This window comes from Schistocerca americana, chromosome 7, assembly GCF_021461395.2.
Source record: "Schistocerca americana isolate TAMUIC-IGC-003095 chromosome 7, iqSchAmer2.1, whole genome shotgun sequence".
Lineage (NCBI taxonomy): Eukaryota > Metazoa > Arthropoda > Insecta > Orthoptera > Acrididae > Schistocerca > Schistocerca americana.
The window spans coordinates 520,567,787-520,592,001 of record NC_060125.1 but is presented as its reverse complement, the minus strand read 5'-3'; the positions used below and the strand labels follow the sequence as shown (position 1 = coordinate 520,592,001).

Sequence of the window (24,215 nt, the reverse complement as noted above, 5' to 3'; positions counted from 1 at the left end):
GATATCAGTACGAGGAGTAGACAAGAAGGTTTAATTACCATCTCGAAAAATAAAATTAAGTAATTGATTTTTATTTTGTTTGCAATTATGTGTGTAAAATTTCGGTACATACTGGAATCCCCCCACCAACGCCAGTTAGAGGAGCCAAAATAATATAGCATCGCCCATACTACCGGCTACGTAACTTTATTCTTTTGAGGTTACAGTTATTACATCTTTGCAAGTCCCTCGGATATCGATGATGATCAGCATTTATGACAAGGAGACCTTGCAAGCGATATGTTTGGAGAACTGTAAGAACTGTATCAAACCATTTACACGGTAGATATCCGAAAAACAACAAATTTACAGTGCCGAGAAGCACATTCTATAGGACACTTGATTCGCTTGTATTCGACAGGAGTTTGGTCCAAAATCGTGTCCGGCAACTCATATTAATATTTTCTGTGATATTTTTAAGTCACTTATGGCAATAGGCGATATTTCCTTAAACGAGGATAGTTCTAATCGCTATCCATACGTTTTATTTCGTCTTTTGTGGTACGCACAGTGAAACTAAACTCTGTAGCGGCCTTTCCCTTCTAGCGTCCACATATTACTGTGGGGATAATTTAAGGCCTTTGTAGGCCCTTTTCACGTTATTAACGTAGCATCGCTTGAAGTTAGCGACTTTAAATTGTTGGTGCCGAAGCGACCATTCCGTTATACTGGCCTTTCGTCTGCGGCAAGCGTATTCCATTGGAGTGATTGCTTTGCAAAACAGAGGTAAACAGCAATAAACAGACCTTGTTAGACTACCAGCGCGCCGCGTCCACTTCAAAAGCTCGGAGCCCCCGTTTTAATTAGGATCCCGCAGGAAGTCTGGGAATAGTATGGAGGGGAGGGAAGAGGGGATGTGGCTGGACTTGAGTAGGGAGCACACAAGTTGGGGAAGGCTCGCCTGGGAGGGGGACAAAACCGCGGCGGACTCCTCCCGGGTCTCGTTTCCCTCTCTCCCGGGGAAGCCCCCAGCAAGGTAGCCAACCCTCCGAGCAGAAAGGCTGGTCGCCTTCCGGGACATGATGGCCTTTGTCGGTTGCCGTGCAGAGTCGCCTTCTCCTCCCCCCCCCCCCCCCCCCCCCGCTTCTCCCCTCCCTCTCTCTTTCTCTCTCTCTCTCTCTCTCTCTCCTGGGTGAGCATCATTTGCGTTTCCCTGCCGCAGCGTCAACATTATTAAAACAGTGTCCCCAGCGATTTGCTCTTCGTTAGTGGCCGAGGGCGGCGGACAAAAGCGACAGGTTTGTTCGAGCCTGTTTGCGCTTCTGTCATCCATACCTCGATGTGTGAACGATGCGGGGAAGCTCTGGGAATCTCCCATGGTGATAGAGTATGTCTTCTATGATACTTCGTTCCTTACGTACGCAGTCAGAATAACTGCCTAAATATAGCAGGCAAGCGATCGTTACACTACAGCTCTGAACGATGTAGTAATTCTGCTGGGGCTTTAGTGTTACTGAGTTACGGAATTAATTAAGTATTTATGCAGCCAATATTGCCTACGCATGCGCTGAAGACAGTCCATAACATTTTTCCTAGGAATATCCTGTGAATTTTTAGTGTAGATGCTGTTTAAGTATCTTGGGGACGTGGCTATTACATTTCGAAAGTGATCACTTACTTGCTTACATCGATCCATATGGCCATTGTTGTGTCGATCTCCGTCTCTTGGATGTGCCTAGTGCATATGCTACTGTACATTAATGAAATATTGTATCTAGTTAGTAAAATGTATTGTCTTTTGTACTGAAAGTGTAGTATTTTCTCCGCCCCAATGTACAGCACTGGTCAATCCCAAATTATTTCTAAACATACATGCTTGTAACATACTTTTCGTTCACGTATCGGTTCTCAACATAATCTAACACGTGTTGACATTATTTTAAAAAAGATACATATTCTCAGGAATTCACCGCTCTTCCGATCTCCGATGAAGTGCTCCAAGGATTATAACTACGTGCAGGTGATGCCGACGTGATGGCTTCCTTTTAGTGGCTGCGACCGCCTTTGAGTGCAGTAAACAAGCCTCGTTCCTGGGTACATAGCGTATACATGAAACGCAGAAATATAACATTTTCGACTGTAATATCGTTTCTACTTGCTAACTTTACCAAATTTGTTCTTTTCGATTACCGTTCGTCTATTCAGCACCGGTGTGGCGCGGAACGGAAGGGAAACATGGGGTGGGGTAAAAATTACAAGCAGAAGAGGGCGAAGATTTTCCGGGTATGCCTTCAAATCGTCATACAATTGCAAATCCTCATTTAATAAGAAGTTTCATATTCAACATACATTTTTTCTATAAAATACTGATTAATTTCTGCCAACACTGCGACACATAGTCTTGTTATTTAAAAAATTCTGTCCGGTTACAAATACCAACTCTGCATTCTTTAAATCCATTTACTCTTTGGTGATTCTGTATATGTAATGAATTCGGCATGTCCGGCCAGAGAAGTTGCATAAGAGTGGATTTTGCGCAAGCCTCCGACGACCGCATGCAACGTATTTGTTTACGATTCTGTGGCCATGCCATAGCGTTGCCGCAGTAGTAGGCGTCTGTGGTTGTCAGTCAGTACGAACGACAACTTTTTGCGCTTCGTGGTTGAAACCTATCAACAGCGATGCTATGCGCCAGGATCTCCCTCGCCTAATGAAATGTAGGAATTGTGATAGAGTACTGAGTGCATAATAGGTGCATAATTTCTCGATCTGGAGGAATAAGGTGGTCAAGAATCAATTTTCTTGTGTAACAGTATAGCTTCGTAAATCATGTTTCTCTGTTTCCATCGCTATGAAATCCAAAGATACCTCAGCGATGAAAAACAGCAAATGCAGTACGAGCAGTCACACTTGCCTGTCACACCATGTCTTTGTGAGCCCTCTTTATAGAAAGAAAAGCATCTGCCTCATTGTAGTTACGTTTGACAATAAACTAAACGCATGTTAAAAAGTTCATCATCATTTCGTTCTGGAATATCTTCTAGCTACCATTATAAACTGATGTATTGTTTTTACTTGCTCACTTAACCATAAACTGTTTACACACATTGTTCAATTACAAAGAGAAACTCAACTGTAAGAGTGCAATTATAAGTAGAAATTTCTATTCTTAAAAAAAAATAAAAGCTAATATTTATTTTAAAATGAACTGAAACTTTTAATTCATGACCCTGGAAAAGATATTGCTTTTGTGTAAATTCAGGCAGGAAATATTAGTTCCCCATTTTGTACATATAACTTTATTTATTAAAAATTGGTTATCCCAAAATTTAACTTGGAGACATTGTCGAGTGAAAGTATGCAATCGTTAACTCTTCTTTGCCTCTCTTGAAGACCCATAACAAGTGTAAATGTTCTCACATCTGTTAAAGAAGTTACAGAAAGTTTGCTTTTCACGTTAAGCGCATACACCGTGAGAGCTTTTGGCCATCCGCTAAATTTATCGATACTCACGCCACTGCCGTAACAGTGTTTAGCAGATGAGCAGAGGATTTTTTTTAACTGAGGAGATTAGAATCATTATAGCACGCACAGAGTCATTTAAACAATCATTCTTGCTGCACTCCATACGTGAATGGAACGGGAAGAAGCCCTAATAAGTGGAACAGTGGGACCTACCTTGTGCCACTTCACAGTAGTTTGCAGAGTGTATACGTAGATGTTAAATATGGTGAAACGTAACTGAAATTTAGTTTCATTTAACGGAATAATATGGTCTTGTACAGGCAACAGAAGAGCATTGTTATTGTCATAATAATACATAATTTCAGAATACACTTATATACATAAGCTCTGAAACATAACGTAGAACAGCTTTCACAAGCTGTGTGTGGTAAATATTTAGAAAGTACGGGAAGCCCATCAGAGAAGAGTGCAGCTACAATTGTCGCTTACTCAGCTTTTCATATTACGTCAGAAAAAAATTAAGCATGCTCGCACGCAAAGTCCACTGTATACTTGTATGTTGTGCCACACGCTAGCTCATCAACGTCTGCCGCAAGAGAAAAATACTCACTGCGCTCAGACATTAAAGCAACATGGCTTATTCATCAATATCTGTGAAAACCATCTTCTGAATTTCAAATTCTAATATTGAAAATTGGTGGCTTTGGAAAAAACTAGCTGAACTTTTTTGTCTAAATAACTTGTCTATAGTTTGTGCCCTTATGGTGACGTTACATTTTAAACAATCCTTAAGGAAAGAAAAAGAAAATTTGCAAGACAATTAATGTGTTTTTTAATGCAATGAAAAAAACATTTTCTTGAAAAAACTGTAATTGCAATTTTAGCATGTGAAATTATTATTATGACAAAATATCACATTCATTGTTTCGTTTTACGGTAATAAGTGTTCAAACCGCAAGGGAATGCAAGTTAAAACGTTACCCAACGGCAACTGTTCCCCAATATATTGTGGATGTAAAATTTGTTTACGCCACAATCTGTCATTTGTTAAGCCTATGTAACTTCGTACCAGAGTACAACTTAAACGAATGTATACTCTGCTTTATCCAAACAAACTGCAGAATCGCATGTCCAGTGTTGATATGGCTGTATGGGCACATACTGAAAGCCAATAAATTTAAAAAAAAATTAAAAAACGTTGTATTGATTGGCATGACATGGAACATTACCAGAAACAGTTTTATTGATGAATATCACTGAATTGGTGCAACAAAAGAAAAACTTCATTAGACAAAAAATGTTTACTTTTAAGACCTCTTTTCACTGGTGCTAACATTTTCCGTATTCCCATGTGAAATTATGAAGCTGAATCTGTTTTCTCCAGCAGCTTCCAGACAATGTAAGGTCCAGCATTCTGTTTATGCTTATAGGTTTGCTTAATACGCATTTCACCCGAAGAATTTCCGGAACAAGTGCGTATACGGCAGTTCTGAAGCACTCCTTGTAGGAAAAGCCTTTTCCGCTTTCACTCTCCTCTCTCCATCTCCACCTCCCTCCTTTCTTATGATTTTATGATTATTCGTTAAAGTTTCTCGGTAACATTAAAGCACCCACCTCCGCTCAAGACGGACATAACCCGATTCGAATCACGGTAGTGGGAAATTTTCATTTTCAGCATTTTTCCGCCAAGGGAAGAAGAAGTGGTGACCTAAAGTATCTAATCACACGTCTTAGCGCCTGTGTCCGCTAAGGGAGACATTGAAACTTCCTTGCAGATTAAAACTGTGTGCCGGACCGCCACTCGAACTCGAGACCTTTGCCTTTCGCGGGCAAGTGCTCAACCAACTGAGCTACCCAAGCACGATTCACGCCCCGTCCTCACAGCTTTACTTCTGCCAGTACCTCGCCTCCTGCCTTCCAAACTTTACAGAAGCTCTCCTGCGAACCTTGCAGAACTAGCACTCCTGAAAGAAAGGATATAGCGGAGACATGGCTTAGCCACAGCCTGGGGGATGTTTCCAGAATGAGATTTTCACCCTGCAGCGGAGTGTGCGCTGATATAAACCTTCCTGGCAGATTAAAACTGTGTGTCGGGCCGAGACTCGAACTCGGGACCTTTGCCTTTCGCGGGCAAGTGCTCTACCAACTGAGCTACCCAAGCACCACTCACGCACCGTTCTCACAGCCTTACTTCTGCCAGTACCTCACCTCCTATCTTCCAAACTTTACAGAAGCTCTCCTGCGAACCTTGCAGAACTAGCACTCCTGAAAGAAAGGATATTGCGGAGACATGGCTTAGCCACAGCCTGGGGGATGTTTCCAGAATGAGATTTTCACTCTGTAGCGGAGTGTGCGCTGATATGAACCTTCCTGGAAGATTAAAACTGTGTGTCGGGCCGAGACTCGAACTCAGGACCTTTGCCTTTCGCGAGCAAGTGCTCTACCAACTGAGCTACCCAAGCACGACTCACGCCCCGTCCTCACAGCATTACTTCTGCCATTACCTCGCCTCCTACCTTCCAAACTTTACAGAAGCTAAGCCATGTCTCCGCAATATCCTTTCTTTCAGGAGTGCTAGTTCTGCAAGGTTCGCAGGAGACAATCTGTAAAGTTTAGAAGGTAGGAGGCGAGGTACTGGCAGAAGTAAGGCTGTGAGGACGGGGCGTGAGTCGTCCTTGGGTAGCTCAGTTGGTAGAGCACTTGCCCGCGAAAGGCAAAGGTCCCGAGTTCGAGTCTCGGCCCGGCACACAGTTTTAATCTGCCAGGAAGGTTCACATCAGCGCACACTCCGCTGCAGAGTGAAAGTCTCATTCTGGAAGGGAGACATTTACTGTGGCAACCGTGGGTCCCGTGGTAGTGCACACTATTGCGGACCACATCCATCCCTTCATGCCTGATGTTCTCCCTGACGGCATGGCATCTTCCAGAACGATAAGTGTCCTGGTCGCAAAATCAGAATCGCGCTATAGTGGTTTTAAGACCATGACAGGATCTCGCATTGATATCTTGGCCATCGTATTCACCTGATCAAAACACGATGAGGTGACAATTCTGAGCTCACTAATCACTGGCGCATAATTCACGGGAAATTCGTGAGCTACACGTAGACATCTGGTGCCACATACCTCCTGAAAGCAACCAAGGACTTGTCACGCAGAATCGCTACTGTATTGCGTTCCAGGATGGGCTATCATGCTACTGAGTAGTGATAATGTTTTGGACCGTCGCACTCGTATATCTATCGCTTCTCTTCATTTAATTCTTAGTTGCAACATAAGAAGCATGCAAATAAAATACAGTTTTAAAGGGTTTGGATGCGGAGAATGTTAAACATACTCAGTTTTTAAATTTTCAGTGAGAAGCGACTGCTAGTTCCGCACTAAGCTGTTGTAATGAAGCTGATGTCGATTGGACGTTACAAAAAATGAAACGCGGCTCTCTGATTCTCATGACAAGTTAACAACCACGCTCTGGAACTCTGGTTGGCTACGCATTGCTAGGTAAAAATGTAACGCTAAGCATACTCAAGTTTGAAACAAAGAAATACCTTGGTCATTATTTTAAAATCACGTTTTATTTCAAATGTGGCCGAACGGCACCGATATTGGACTAGCTGTTCATCACAATTGGTTGCATTCATTTTAGGATAAACTATATTGCCATACTCATCAGTTATTGGCATCTTTCTCAACAGCAGTTCATGGAATTTAAGCTCACCACAAACAAATTGCATGAAACAATATGGACGGCTCTGAACGAGTTTCACCTCTTGAAATGAGAGCTCTCGTGCTAAAAGCGGTGCGGTGCACTTCAACCACAACGAAACTCTGGTGGAGAGGCTCGCTACTGTTTCAAAATAACCTGTTATTACAATACTATAACGTACCTGGACGTGGTTTATTCGCAACAAGTTTGCTATTAGTTTATTAGTTTTAATTGGCGTCGCCTGATAATTTCATCGGTCCTCAGAACAAATTTTCATCTTTCTCGTTGTACAGTGCTCGACTTTGGCGAACGGATCTTAAACATCAAACGGAACGTACAGTTTTCTGTCCTCCTCTTTAGGATCTAAGGACATGGATCACGCACCGTATGTCATTTTACCTGCAATAGGTGATTCTGGTCTCTGTCGCTCCCCTTGACAAAAAATTTAGATTTGCCGGGTTTTTTTTGGACTAAGTATGCGTATCAGCCACAAAAATATGCCTAAGACCACTGCCACAACAATGGGTACGGAGGCCTAGTCAGCCTGTAAACTGAAGAGCGAAAGGTGTTTCCGCGGGAGAGCGCTTCAGCTGCAATATAGGCGCCTTAAAAATCTGTTTCCCGTCGAATAGCGGCATTAATGTGTCATGACTGACGTCGCGCATGTTCGTGTGCGTTTCTAGCGCTCCGTACCTCAGTAGGTATAAAATGTAAACCTTACAGATCAATTTGTTGTCCGTCCTTCCGTCTGCCTGTCTCTCTGTCTGTCTGTCCGACTGTTAAAAACCCATTTCGTCAGGAACAAGTACACGTATCAAGTTGGAATTTATGTCACATACCAACGTCTACGATCCCTTGGCAATGTACACAATTTAAGCTTTTAACTGATTGCGATCAAAAGACACGGCTAGTGACGTCTTGGTTTCTCTCACGGATTCGTTCACTTTTTGTTACTGTGCACTCACAAAGAACGTCTGGAAACACACCTTCCCACAGAATAGCTACGATAGAGATGTCTGCTTACAAAATTCACACACAAGGTCGTGCTAAATAAACTTTGTAAGCAAACTATTTATTTCCTACAGTATACATCATAATTGTCGACAATATAATGTCATTTCTCTGCATGCGTATAAATGCCATTCTTCCAAAATGTGGGGTTTTCAGGTTAATGAACTCTTCGAAGTTCAGTCTCCAGTTTTTCAGGGAGGTGAGGCGTTTGCCATACAGGAAATTCTGCAAGGAACCTAATAGATGGAAGTCGTAAGGGGGAATGTCTGGCGAATGCGGTGATTGGGGTAACACATCCCGCTCAAAATAACTCAGCTTTTGACGGGTCACCTTAGAGATATGTGGTATGGCGTTGTCGTTGTGAAAGACGACATCGTGTCCCAAATTCGGTCGTTTCTCGGAAATGACTGCCTTGAGACGATCCAACTGCAAACAGTATTTCTCGGAGGTGGTAGTCTCATTCGGAGGAAGTTCATAATACAGGACACCTTTACAATCCCACCATATGCAAAGCAGAACCTTTCTCGGATGCAGCCCTGGTTTAGGAACTAATAGTAGCGGCTGCCCTGCCCTGCGCCAAGGTTTACTTTTCCGTGCGTTGTTGTACACGATCCACTTCTCATCTCCAGGTACCAGCCGTTCCAGAAAAGGAGCATTCTGATTGCGTCTCTATAAGGAGTCACAAATGGAAACGTGCTTGATCAATTTCGCGTCACTCTGTTGGTGAGGAACCCAAAAATCACGAATATTTAAGCAACTCAGCTTCCTCAAGTCCCTGGCTACAGTAGCACGAGCGACGCCGAACTCCAATGCCGACATCTGCGTTGTCATTCGTGGATGGTTGAGTATCATGTCATTAAGCCGTTCCACATCCGTAAATCGTTGACCGTCCAGACTGAGGTTTGCCTGTTAGTGAGAAATCCCAAGCTCTAAATCGACAAAACCACTTTTGACAAGCTCGAGCCGTTACTGCATCGTCCCCGTATATAGTGCAAATCCTCTGCCGGCAGTGTGAGGCGGTTTTACGCGCAAGATAGTAAAAAAGCGTAAGATGACGGAAATGTTCCTTTTTGCTTTTCATAACTTATAGACACACTTTCACGCTGTTGCATCTAACGCCAGGCACAAATACACGGGCATATTCAAAGGCGCGTCAGATTGTCGACGTCTGCGTCGTAGGGGCGGTTAGGCAACTGTGTTACCCTGGGGGGGGGGGGGGGGGGGGGCACTGCGGGTGCAGGGTTTCCATGCGCTATAGATGGAACGCGCGAGCAAAACGAACTTTACGGAAAATCCCGATATGTTGAGACTCGCAAACTGACTCATTAAAACCAGTCGGATACTTCTCATTGACCTAGAATCATGAAGTTTGAGAGACAAGGTTTCACAGTACAGATAAAGGGAAAGAATGAAGAAATTATTAAAATGTAAGCATATCACAAGAAAAAATATATTTTGTCACTTCAGAATTTATATCTTCTCGAAAGTCGTGGAATTACTGGGCCAGACACCTGGCCAATATCAATGTCGGTAACAGGCAAAATTCGTCGAGGTTTTCCTTTCCTGGGATTGATTAACTGTGTCTGTACATACATAATTAACTTTGTACGGAACACTCAGAGCGAGAGTCCAACTCGCACCTGCCCAATCTTAGGTGTTGCTTTAAGTAAGTTACTATAGGTAGCTTACTTTTGTTGATATGTGAGAGTGGTTCTAAGGTTTGTTCAGGAAATGAAATGAAATGTCGTGTGGCTTGAGCTCCCGTCGGGTAGACCGGTCCCCTGGTGCAAGTCTTTTTAGTTGACGCCACTTCGGCGACTTGTCTGTTGATGGGGTCTATATGATGATGAACACAACACCACAACCGACCCCCGGCCGTAGAAAATCTCCAAGCCGGCCGGGAATCGAACCCGGGCCCCTTGCATGGCATTCTGCCGCGCTGACCACTCAGCTATAGGGGCGGACTTTCAGGAAATCAAAAATATACACGAAGTTAGTAAGGCACTGCTGCATACAAATTTTCCACGCAATCGCCATGGTTGTCTAAGGATTTATTCTGTCGGCATAGAACAAACCAGGATTCCAGGTATAGGAGCGATTTAACGACAGCGTACTGAACGTCAGCATCCATTCTGAAGTGGCGACAGGCCAGATGCTTCATTAACGGTGTGAAGACATAAAAATCGCTTAGTACGAGACCCAGGCTGTATTGAGGGCGCTGTAATTAGGTCCATCGGAAGTACCGCATCAAATCGCACGCAACTGAGAACGAACTCATAATCTTCACTTTTGCTTTTCACTACCTTAGCAAAGAAATTGTTCCCAAAAAGACTTATATAAGTTTAAGTGACATCTGATAAGAATTAAAGTTTGGACAACGCACGTATACACATCATAAGTGCAATAAGATAACACTGAACACATACCTTTTACACATATTCTTTTAAATGATTACTTCAGGTTTCTTTAGCTAGAAAACAACTGTTCAGTTTGGTTTCTTCCTGATATAAAAGAATGAAATGGGGGGGGGGGGGGGGAGGGGGTCCACAAATTATACTTTCTATATATATATGCAAACTATACACACTTTTCAGAAACATTTTGCATTATGATAAAAGTTGAATTACTGCCCCACTTAAAATCATTTATCTTGCAAAGTTTTAACATTATTTGAACTGACAACGACAGAAATAACTTCAGGTAAAAGTTCAACTTCAATTAACTGCAAGACCAAATACTTTATAACACCACTTGTGAAGCAAGTGATTTTCACTGACAATTTTTATACTGCTGAACATTAAAATACTGATATTTATAAAATGGAAGCAAACCGAAACGCATTGGAGATTTTCATGGATTCAATAATTAATGTCTCCCTTTACATCACTTCAGATAATAATCTGACTACACACTTCTATATATTTTTGCATTCAGAACTATGCATTGTTAGATAACACAGATGCCAATCATTTTTTCACACGCGGGATACTCGGATATTGGTCACTATGAGGAGAGGACCCTAATAGGTACCAGGAAAGGAAACAATTCATGGTTCCAATACAAAGTTTCGTATTATTTGCATTATTATTGCAAATTAATTCACACAAATAGACTGGTTCATACTGATATACAGTTCTAACCTCTGGAATCTGATGAAGTGGAGGCGCAATAGTGGTGGCGAGCACGTGGTGGCTACCTGGTCTCTCCTTTAGCAGTAATATTCTCTATTTAGTTCTTCTTGGCGACGTGAGTATCATTTTTATAGCCATTTCAAATGCGAGAGGACCATTTTACAGCCGCAGTAACACCCGAGGCCATTCCATCTCAAATTAGGTACTGGATGCCTCGCTCGGCACCTGCGCTGTTGACTCGTCGGATGCTGGCTACTGACTTCTTACTGTTCTTCTCGCTTGCCACCCAGATTGAGCGCAAATTCCACCTTTTGGAGTGCGCCAACTCACTTCCGTTGCGGAGGGGAAGTACTATGTCTTTTTCATTATACAATGCAAGTTTCTAAGTAAGCACCAGTTTTTTTTTACATTATTATTTCCTTTACATAAACAAACTTATTTTAGAAAGTCTCATTATTTAAATACACAGTTGCAATTGTACAAAACATATTTCGTATAATTACCATTTTTCACACACAAGTTCTCGGATATTGGTCATCATGAGGGGAGGACCCTGATAGATACCATGAAAGTAAACAATTCATGGTTCGAACACAAAGTTTAGTATTATTTGCATTATTATTTAATAATTATTAACTGTTTCCCTACAGTAAATCAATGATATTAAGCAGTAAAGAGAAAACACTTTACAATTCACATCATTAATTACACTGAACAACTACTGCCTATCGATCATGGTGTTACATAGGGACCGATGACCTCTGCAGTTTGGTCCCTTAGGAATTCACACACATTTGAACATTTTGAAAGTTTAAGTTACTACATCTACATCTACATCTACATTTATACTCCGCAAGCCACCCAACGGTGTGTGGCGGAGGGCACTTTACGTGCCACTGTCATTACCTCCCTTTCCTGTTCCAGTCGCGTATGGTTCGCGGGAAGAACGACTGTCTGAAAGCCTCCTTGCGCGCTCTAATCTCTCTAATTTTACATTCGTGATCTCCTCGGGAGGTATAAGTAGGGGGAAGCAATATATTCGATACCTCATCCAGAAACACACCCTCTCGAAACCTGGCGAGCAAGCTACACCGCGATGCAGAGCGCCTCTCTTGCAGAGTCTGCCACTTGAGTTTATTAAACATCTCCGTAACGCTGTCACGGTTACCAAATAACCCTGTGACGAAACGCGCCGCGCTAATGTCATACAAATAAAAATTTTCGAAAATCTGAGCGATTGTGACCGTGACACCAACAAAATGGAAAATAGAGAAACAAAGGCACACCACGAAGGATTATCCCAATGGGACGAAGTTTGGTAGTTGTGATGTATATTTACAAACAAATGATTACAATTGCAGAAGAACTGGATGATTTATTCAATAGAAAGATAGAAAGAGTTTCACAAATTGAGCAAGTCAAGAACGCGTTGGTCCACGTCTGAACTTTAAGCACGCATTTATTGGGCTTGGCACTGATTGATAGTTATTGGATGTTCTCCTCAGGGGTATAGCGACAAATTCTGTCCGACTGGCGCGTTAGAGTGTCAAAATCCCGAGATTGTTGAAGGCTCTGGCCATAATGCTCGAAACGTTCTCAACCAGGGAGAGTTGCAAGAAACTTGCTAGCCAAGGGAGGGTTTGACAAGCACGAAGACAAGCGATAGAAACTCTCGCCGTGTGAAGGCGGGCATTATCTTGCTGAAATGTAAGGCCAGGATGAAGACGTATCTGGAGATGCCCTGGACAATGGTGGGATACTAACATGAATATCGGCCGCCATCCGGCCCTACAGCCAGGTAAGATGGTCTGCGGTGCCATTTCTTTTATAATCATGACACCTTTGGTTGTCATCAGCAGCAATCTGGAAGTACAGCGGTACGTCGACGATATTCTGCCGTTTTGTTGCTCTTCACGGCAAGCCATCCTCGGCTTACATTTCAGCAAGATAATGTCCGCTCGCAAACGGCGAGAGTTTCTACTGCTTGTCTTTCTGCTTGTCAAACCTTATCTTCGCCAGCTAGGCCGATAGATCTCACACCAATTGAAAACGTTTGTAGCATTATTGGCAGGGCACTTCATTCAGCTCGGCATCTTGCGATTTAACGCGCCAATTGGACAGAATTCGGCACGATATCCCTCTGGAAGACATCCAACAACGCTATCAATAAATGCTCAATTCGCGGAGATCTTAATCTTGAATAAATTATCCACTTTTTTTGGAAACATAATGATTTGTTTGTATGTCATATCTACCGAATTCGGATAATACCCTCGCAATGCGTAGTTTTTTTTCTTAGAATGTGGTGAAAATCTCGTTCGGAGCGCATACGGTGCAGCTTAGATAGCTTTTGCAGGCCAGACTGGGGTTCTCTCCCAGGCTGAAACCTTGTAAGCGTCCTATATCAGACTGTTCATCTCGACCTCCTCTACACGATTATGGTACGATGTAATGATTCAGCGTTTATACCTTGTATTCCATCCTAATCTACCCAAGCAACGCTACAGGGCGGCACCCAGTGTCGCTAGGAGCACTGGCCATAAAGTTTTGACTGATCGGTGTAGTGTATTACTCAAACACAGTGGTATTACACCTTCGAGTGAGGGGTGGAATCGAAGATACTGTTGTTGTGCCAGTACATGCACAACTGTCTTGAAAGCATTGACAGTCACCTGTGTACTTGTTCACTGTAACGCCACCACCTGTTTCCGATAACAGCCAAGGAAGGCCGAGTGCAGTAATATCATGGTTCGGTAGTGCATGTAACATTTGTTTATTTATTTTTTCAACAGTCCGAAATTTGTCCATTGCATTCACAAAGATTGTTGTACCTTGAAACTTCCTTGGAGATTAAAACTGTGTGCCAGAGCGTGGTACTCTCTCTCTCTCTCTCTCTCTCTCTCTCTCTCTCTCTCTCTCTAGATTATATTTTAGATTAGATTAGTACTTGTTCCATAGATCATAATACGACACTTCGTAATGATGTGGAACGTGTCAGGTTAATAAAAGGTGTCTATACAAGATATTACATTAGACAAAATATTACATGACACTCAATAATCATTTTTTTTGTGGAGGTTGGGAAATTACCCACTTACTATATCCAAAAATTCATCTAATGAGTAGAAGAAGTTGCCATTAAGAAATTCTTTTAATTTCCTTTTAAATGCTATATGGCTATCTGACAGACTTTTGATGCTATTAGGTAAGTGAACAAAGACTTTTGTGGCAGCATAATTTACCCCCTTCTGAGCCAAAGTTAGATTTAACCTTGAGTAGTGAAGATCATCCTTTCTCCTAGTGTTGTAGCCATGTACACTGCTATTACTTTTGAATTCGTTCGGATTGTTAATAACAAATTTCATAAGTGAATATATATATATATATTGTGAGTCTACAGTGAAGATTTCTAGGTCTTGAAATAAGTGTCTGCAGGATGATCTTGGATGAGCTCCAGCAATTATTCTGATTACACGCTTTTCTGCAATGTACACTCTTTTACTCAATGATGAGTTACCCCAGAATATGATGCCTACGAAAGCAGAGAATGAAAATAGGCGTGGTAAGCTAATTTACTCAGCTGTATATTGCCAAAATTTGCAATGACCCTAATAGCATAAGTAGCTGAACTCAAGCGTTTCAGCAGATCCTGAGTGTGTTTTTTCCAGTTCAACCCCTCATCAATGCATACACCTAGCAATTTTGAATATTCTACCTTAGCTACCGATTTCTGATCGAAGTCTATATTTATTAATGGGGTCATTCCATTTACTGTGTGGAACTGTACAGACTGTGATTTGTCAAAGTTTAATGAGAGCCCATTTGCAGAGAACCACTTAATGATTCTCTCTCTCTCTCTCTCTCTCTCTCTCTCTCTCTCTCTCTCCCTCTCTCTCTGCCACTATATTCATAATTATTGTGCAAATTTATATGTGGATCACTTCGAAACAATGCCAGCCTGGTTGTATGAACAAACCCAGTAACATTTTTTCGTGCAGGTGATTGTTTTTGTAGTCCATTCCCGATATCACATTCGGATCTCTGCCCCTCGCACTTCCTCAGGATCCGTTTGTTTCCCCGCTCTCGAGAAGTTTCGTCGCCTTTCATAGCTAGCACCACGGTCCCCTCGCCACTGGGCGGTGACACAGTGCATCCTGTCGTCGAAAATGTCGGCCCATTGTCTGGGCTTCGCCGCGCGCGCGCACGCACACTTCCACGCCACACGCGTCTTGTTATCTCCCGCGATTGAAAACTGGAATCGAGGCGTTCGATCTGACGAGGGTGTGCGCGCGGATGTTTCCAAACACGACAACAGCAGCAACACCGGCAGCAGCCGGGACTGGGGCGGCTGCGGTGCTAATGTCGCGAGATAAATCTCGCACGTGCGCCTCGTTGTGGCCCGGGGGTGCATCCTCTCGGCGCGGGAAATAGCGCCCACATTGAATAATGCATTCCCAAGTCATGACAGGCGTTGGCGTAATTCACGGGGAATACCTTAACATTTCATTCGCTCCTGCGCTGCCGGAAGAGGGCTGCGAGGGGAAGGGGGGAGGGGGGGGGGGTGTTGGGTTGGGTATGCAGTGCATCCCCCGGGCGAGGTTCGTGGAGGACGAATCCCAATAAATCACACAAAGGGAATAGGGGGAAGAGGATGTAGGGAGGGGGTGCGTGTTCTGTCGGAATCTGACTTTCAGTGAGACTGCCGGATTCTGGTCGGGAGTCGGCGAGCCCCAGGGCATTGATTGTCGAAATATGGAAGTGCTGGCTAGGGGCGGAAGGGGGGGGGGGGGGTACAGTGGTGTCTGCGTGCTGCCGGGCGGCCGTGCAGGGTAGTGGAAGCGATGCAACAGCTCATCGACTGGGCTTCTTTTGTTTTTATTTTTTCTCTTGTAAATATCGTCGATGTCGTAGGACCCTGGTGGGAGAAGCGGGATGAGAGGCAGAAGAATTCACTACGTATGGGATTGGCATTAATTAGACAATTCAGAAATTAGTAGAGCAGATTCTGTAGCAGGGTGGGAAGAGAGTAGCTCAGCAAAAAATTCAATTTCTTCTTTTTCGTCTTCTTCTTCTTCTTCTTCTTTTTCCTGTCCTTACCGCTTGTCCTCATGGGGTCGGCATGTTATTCCGGATTTGGTTGCGTTAGCGGTAGAGGATTGTCAGACGTCCATACCACTGCCAACCCTTCCCCAGCACCATCATCATCGTCATCATCATCATCATCATCATCATCATCAGTGTTCTGCCAAAAGGCAGGTTTCCACATGGTAGTTCTCCAGGCCGTCCGGTCTTCTGCCATCCTCTTCAGGTCTGCATAATTTCCTCTTCCCTTTACGTCGTCTATCATCTTATATCTCCTTCTTCCTCTCAGTCTTCTCCCACAAACCAATCCTTCCAAAGCATCTGCTAGTAAGCACTCCCTTCTCAATGAATGTCCCAACCAGCTCTTTTTTCCTTTCTCTTACAACCTTCAGCAGACATCTTCTCTCGCCAACCCTTTCCAATACTCTTTCATTACTCACTCTTTCCATCTAGCTTATTCTCTCCATTCCCTCCACATCCACATCTGAAATTCTTCTAACCTTTTTCATTCTCTCGTCTCAGCGTCCATATTTCTGCCCCATATAGTGCCACACTCCAGACAAAACATTTGCCAAGCCTTTTCCTTAGTCCTTTATCTAATTTGCCACGTAAGAGTCTCCTCTTTCTGTTGAATGCCTTCTTCAATTCGAGATTTCACCTCCTGGTGACATCTCAAGTCTTCAGTTATTGCTTCCAAGATTTTTAAATGCACTTACTTGGCTAATGGTAGATTTTCTTGTTTTAATATTGGACAGTCTGCATCTTGTACCCCAACACCAAGGACAAAATTTGTGTACCCCATCAGTCTGTGCCAGTGTTACCTCATCTGAAGGTGTCAGAGCGTTTTCAAAATTATGTGACTCGTGTGAGTAAGGTAGGATGCGGGGACCAGCCCAGTAATCACCTAATAGGATGTGTGAGACTACCTAAAAACCACATGCAGACTGACCATCACATCGGCCCTCATCGTTAATCCACCAGACGGATTCGATCGCAATCCGGCACGTGCGAGGTGGCGCAGTGGTTAACATGCTAGTTTGGCATTCGGCAGGATAACGATTCAAACCTACGTCCGGTCATCCTGATTTTAGTTTTCTATAAGTTTCCTAAATCGCTTCAGGTGAATGCCGGGATGGTTCCTTTGAAAGGACACAGCCGATTTTTTCCCCATTCTTCCCTAATCCGAATTAGTGCTCCGTTTCTAATGACTTCGTTGTCGACGGAACATTAAACACTAGTCTCTTCCTACTCGGAGGACCGGGACGTCTCCCTGAGTACTTGGAGTAGTGTGTTACAGCATGCAGCTATCTAGGCGGCTAGCAATAACATTTTACTTGTGTTTATTAATTGCACTTACCCACTGAGAGAGAATGTCTCCTAGGTGAAATTAATTACACTAAACACGAGATGAGTTGGGTTCAAAAAAATGGTTCAAATGGCTCTGAGCACTGTGGGACTTAACTGCAGTGGTCATCAGTCCCCTAGAACTTAGAACTACTTAAACCTAATTAACCTAAGGACATCACACACATCCATACCCGAGGCAGGATTCGAACCTGCGACCGTAGTGGTGTCGCGGTTCCAGACTGAAGCGCCTAGAACCGCTCGGTCACCCCGGCCGGCAGATGAGTTGGGCTAACGAGGAGGAGTTCGGATACATGTCGGTGGTCTGCCACAGGCAAGAAGGTTATGAGTGCCCTGTTGAGGGTGTGGGTGTTCTCTCGCAGAGTTTGGTGGAGAAGGGTTAGTCACAAACAGCTCGATAACTGTAGAAACCTTCATTTGCTTTCCAACAGGTCATAGTAATAACTCATACCTACGTCAGGCGCGCGCTGGGTGGCCAGCAACGAACTCGCAAGCCTCAGTGTACGATGTGTAGGGGAGACGCAGGCGGCAGTCACTACTTGTATCTCAACACGTTGGTGAGGCGACATTGCGTTGTGTGCGTTGCCCAGAGACCGTCAGTGCTAGTTCAGCTGTGGAGCGAGGCCCATGGGCAGGCAGGGCTTGGCTGTAGGCGAGGCTGGCTGGCAGGCGACCCCGATAAAAACCTCAGAAGCGTAGAGGTAATTCACCTTCTAAAGTGATGAGTAACCGTATGAATGGGGATTTTGATGAGTAACCGTATGAATGGGGATTTATGTACCATCGGTCAAAAGTGTTAAAAACTTTTTTTCCACCAGATAGGTGTGTAACATGTTAGAGATATTGCCTCCAATTTTCAGAGTTAATTCGTTCTACAAATGGTGTAAAAGCCATCTTGCTTTAGCAAATATGTAGTGCCACACCTACTTCTGTACATGACTCTGTCCTTGTCCGCGGTGTTTTATTACTTCCTGTCATCCGAGAAGAATTCTGTAGAGCACAAAAGGCTGTGAGACCATTTACGATGAGATTAATTGCGATGTATTACAGAAATGCATACATGGTGGAACAAAATCCGAACAAAAGCTTGAAGAGACTCCCAAAGTCAACATTTCGATCTACTGTTGTTAAAATTTCCTCATATGACGCGTGTCTGGTGTTCAGTGATGGTAACACTACAAAAATCAGGACCCTTATAAGGCTAGGATTTAACACTACATAAATCAGGACCCTTATAAGGCTAGGATTTGATCCAGGTTGCTGCAGTGAAAGCCTATTGAAGAAGTTAGGCGATGTGCGTATTCCTTGTTCTGAGATGTTAGTGACGGATATTACCAAAATGGCACGCCAGAAGATAAATAGGTACCTGAAGATCAAAAAGACTAAATGTATCGTTACAGCCAACATTAAGGTACTTGTTTCTGGCATAAATGCTTTCTCCTGCACTTCTCATAACTTTCATTTTTCAGTGTATTAGGAACATTTTCAGCTGAATCATTGCAAATGAGAAACTTACTACAGACTTTGCACATACTATTACACAACTCCCTGTGTTTTTCAAACTGCATTAAAATCGAATTTATTAAAATTTTCAAGAAAAAATTTCTATATATCATACAATATAAATGTAAAAAATAGTTTCGAGTGATTCAAGACTGATATTAAAAAGCTGGTACAGTTTTGTTTATCTGATTACTGAGACTAACCTGCCGCATTCTGAAAGCGAGAAATACAGTAATCTTTGAGAAAATGTGCCTCATGTGATAGTATGTATTCTGAAAGTATCCGGCAACGCCCTGATCAATTTCTTTGACGAAAAACATTTTTAAAAATTCAGATTGTAGACAATAACTTAATGACAACATGTGCAATATTTGGATCAATTACCTATCAAACAGTAAAAGTTACATTAGCTTATACAGGTATGTACCCATGTACTTTTCCGTACGTCCCTGCAGTCTTCATTGTTATTTCTTTCTTCCTTCTTTGCTATAAGCAGCAGTCTCGTTAGTTGTAACTGTAAGCACTTTGCTTCTCAAGTACTTTCATTCCGCATTGTGCGCATTTTAGCTATGTGGAAAGCTTATTCATTCCCTCTCCCAATGTCACACGTCACCCATTCACACCATCTGATCAAAAGGATGTGTGCACCCATTAGTGTGCATTAGTATGGGATGTCTCCACCGCTCGCGTTTTTGACGGCTTGAACTCTGCCCGGAGCACTTTCAGTGAGGTTTCTAAATGTCTGTGAAGGAATGTAGCCCATTCTTCTGTAAGACTCGAACCCACAGAACGTGTTGATGAATGCTGAGGTCTGGAGCGAAGTCGACTTTCTAACTCAAGTCTGAGGTGTTGTATTAGCTTCAGGTCGACATCCTAGGCAGGCCAGTCCACTTCAGGAATGTTATTCTCCACAAACCATTGTTTTACAGATGGTGCATTATGATAGGGTATATTGTCACACCGACCCGCTACTGTGCGTACAACACAGTACTGTAAAATGCGTTAACATCCTTCCTCATGTAACCTTTTCTTTTGTACAATAAGGGGACTACATTCTAACGACGAAGAACACCCGCATACTGCACTTCCACTTCCTTCGTACTTCACTGCTACACACATGATGCCTGCTAACGTTCTACAGGCATTCGCCCAACCCAAACCATAGACTAACTAATTCCATAAGTTACACTTGGCGTGAGCTTTCACTACAGCACTCACTAATAATTTCATATTTTGCATACTATTACTTTATCATGCCAATTTTTTGTGACAACAAATTATCTTTAATGTGTTATTTTTAGGTGAATATTTACATATTTTCATTCAGGTTACTCTAATATACATGACATAAAAATTTATATACTTTTTGTGCCTTGGCTGATTCTAGTGCTAACATTTTCGAATAAATTTTCTTAGTCACACAATTTTTTATTCTTTTTGTTTCAAAAACATTTACAAGTTGTAATAGCTTCCAACGTTTGCAGCTACCTTAATTGGAATATCATTTTACATTAATTTGTTGGAATGTGTTCTTTTAAAACATATGAGAGATTGCTAATGGACAACTAGTTTTTGAATAATACAAATATGCGTAACGTTGAAGAAATGTTTAGTAAGCAAAATGATTACTGCTCGTACATTCATACTTAAATGGCCTTTAAATTTTAAGAAAATGCAATCTCTTTCTTGAAAAGATCATGCATAATAAATTATGACCGGTGTAATAGAAAAGTATTGTTCGCATGGCATCTATTATTAAAATATTCAAAGCCAATCGTTATTTTGGTATAGTTTTGGCGTTTAATGAAGAAGACATGTGTGAATGAACGTCAGTAACATAAAAACCTATGTAAGTAGAGAATGTCATAGTACTCAGAAATAACGTAGGCAGCGCTTCAGTCAAAATGACAATTTTGTATAAGAGATACAAGAATCATCACAAACTGTATCTTTTACGTCACAGTAAACATGGTACAATGCCCAATTTCATTGCAGTGTGTATCTGTTCGCATATTCCATACACAATTACTAAATGTAAGGATTAAATAATGATTTCACCGAGTTGTATAATTTCGTCAGATTCTACAAGTAGGTATTTACTAGAGAATGGAAACATTCTAGTATAGCAGCAACAGACTGTTTGTTCAGAGTTCCAACTGGAAGTGAAAACTGTGCGACGATGAGGCCGCCCGCAGCCGGCAAATATTCCCCATGCCGCGCGATTGCTACGTCGCTCGCGCACTGGCTGCCATTATCGAGCAGAAAGCAGACCATCCGCACATCCATTGATCTATTGTTAGAGCCATCTTCGCCAGGGAGCGCTCCATTATTGGAGCCCGAGGCGGCAAATATCAGCGGAGCCCGCATTGTCCGTAAGTTATAGCACCGAGGCAGGCACAGATATTACGCCTGCTCTGCCGACCCGACCTGCAAGTCTTACAGTGCCACTGTCTCGACTGCAGTTAAAGAAGCACTAACTTCTAGTTTAGTTCCAAATAAACTAGTTGATTATTTCCCGATGTTCTGAATGCCTCACGTACTTTTTTATCATAGAAAGATCCATTGACGTTCACGAATCATAAAAATCTTACAATGGTATAGATCGTATCCATAATAAAACCGTAAAACAGTCGTGTTTGTCTCTTTGTCATTTTTAACACGCTAATTTCCAAAACTACCCGACGTATTTTCTGTGTTGTCACTAGTAACTTGAGCGTAGCTTGCAGCAACGCATAGATCTTATTTTGTTAAAATAGGATCACGGAAACAAAAACATCATAATTCAGAACTTTAGCAGTCTGCCCAGTTTAGTAGCTCCGATGCTGACCCTAGCTATATGACCATCAAGGAACCAATCGATAGCGCTGTTTGTTTCGTAGTACACCAGGGAACCAATAGATGGCGCTGTTAGTTATTTTCTCTCTATGACAGAAAATTTTTCGGAAGTTTGCACCGAGACGACAAAAGTAATGGAGTTTCTCCTAATGTCTTGTCGGATCTCCTTTTTTTATTTATTTATCGTATATTCATATATCACTGAACTATCATTACTCGCTAAGAATAAAGTTTTTATATGATTCACTAGTCGTTAAATAAATAAACGTATGATACAATTGTTTTCTTTCGACACATTACCCGTATTCTTAACTTAGAAACGAAAGACACTTTTTTTAACCAACACACATATGCCTTTTCGTATAACAAACCTTGGCCTTGCATTGCTCTGTAAAATTACTTTCTTCTATTCCTTTTTAAGAAGTTCGCTTTCAAAATTAATCATTTCTTGATTCTTTCTGCTCGCTGCACGATTTTTATAACCACTGCCAGGCTTCTGTTTCATGGCATCGTTCAAAGAGAACACCTTCTTCATCTAGTGGAAGCATCTCACGATTGCCAATGCTCACGCTGTTTAAGATTAAAAGGGAAAAATATTTTAGAGCCGTATTCGTGTATCAATCGTTTCCAGTGCGTTACTAAGAAGTTGGAGAAGAGAAGAAAAATGTTCGGTGGGAAGTATGTCGGGATATCTGGATGGCAAAATCCTCCACTCGAATTATCCACAATGTTCTTCAAACCATTCGCAAACAATTGTGGCCCAGTAACACGGTGCATTGTCTAGAGACAATTTTTGTATGGTGCGAAAAAGGGTAATTGGCATTAAACAAAAAAAAGTGAGGGGTCACCCACATGGGTACTAAAAGAAATTTTGGGTATACGATAAATCGCACAAATCTAAGGGCTGTCAATTCGACTAAATACTTAGGAATTACAGTTACTAGCAACTTAAATTGCAAAGACCAATTGGATAATATTGTGGGGAAGGCGAAACAAAGACTGCGCTTTGTTGGAAGAACACTTAGAAGATGCGACAAACCCACTAAAGAGAGAGCCTACATTACACTTGTCCGTCCTCTGCTGGAATATTGCTGCGCGGTGTGGGATCCTTACCAGGTAGGATTGACGGAGGACATCGAAAAAGGGCAAAGAAGGGCAGCTCGTTTCGTGTTACCGCGCAACAGGGGTGAGGGTGTCACTGATATGATCCGCGAGTTGGTGTGGCAGTTACTGAAACAAAGGCGGTTTTCTCTGGGGCGAGATCTATTTACGAAATTTCAATCACTAACTTTCTCTTCCGATTACGAAAATATTTTGTTGACACCCACCTACGTAGGGAGAAATGATCATGATAATAAAATACGAGAAATCAGAGCTCGAACGGAAAGATTTAGGTGTCCCTTTTTCTCACGCGCTATTCGAGAGTGGAATGGTAGAGAAGTGGTATGAAAATGGTTCGATGTACCCTCTGCCAGACACTTAAGTATGAATTGCAGAGTAGCCATGTAGATGTAGATGTCCTGGCTGTTTGGGAACATGAAGTCTATGAAAGGCTGCAAATGGTCTCCAAGTAGCCGAACGAGAGGACCCAGTCCAGGTAAGCAGAGCCCACGCCATAATGGAGCCATCACCAGCTTGCACAGTGCCTCGTTGGCAACTTGAGTCCATCACTTCGTGGGTCTATGCCGCTTATCATCAGGTCCTACCCACTGACATCTCGCCTCGTCTGACCACGCCACGATTTTCCAGTCGCCTAGGATCCAACCGATATGGTCACGAACCCAAGAGAGTTGCCACAGTCGATGTCTTGCTGTTAGCAAAGGATCTCGCGTCGATTGTTTACTGCCGTAGTCCATTAAGGCCAGATTTCACCACACTGTCCTAACGGATACGTTCCTCGTACGTCCCACATTGATTTGTGCGGTTATTTCACGCAGAGTTGCTTGTCTATTAGCACTGACAACTCTGGTCAAACGCCGCTGCTCTCGGTCGTTAAGTGAAGGCCGTCGGTCACTGCGTTGCCCATGGTGAGCGGTAGTGCCCGAAATGTCGTATTCTCGGCACACGTTTGACACCATCGATCTCGGATTATTGAATTCCCTAACGACTTTCAAAATGAAATGTCCCATGAGTCTAGCT

The 24,215-nt window shown here is 42.7% G+C and overlaps 1 long non-coding RNA gene and 1 other non-coding gene across 2 annotated transcripts in view; one reads left to right on the top strand and one right to left on the bottom strand.

Moving 5' to 3' along the window:
- Nucleotides 1-24,215, top strand: part of LOC124622665 — a 640,677-nt gene that overhangs the window by 603,302 nt on the left and 13,160 nt on the right. The window lies entirely within an intron of this gene.
- Trnas-cga lies at nt 5,531-5,605 on the bottom strand. Its single transcript has one exon. It is a non-coding gene; the product is annotated as a tRNA-Ser (tRNA).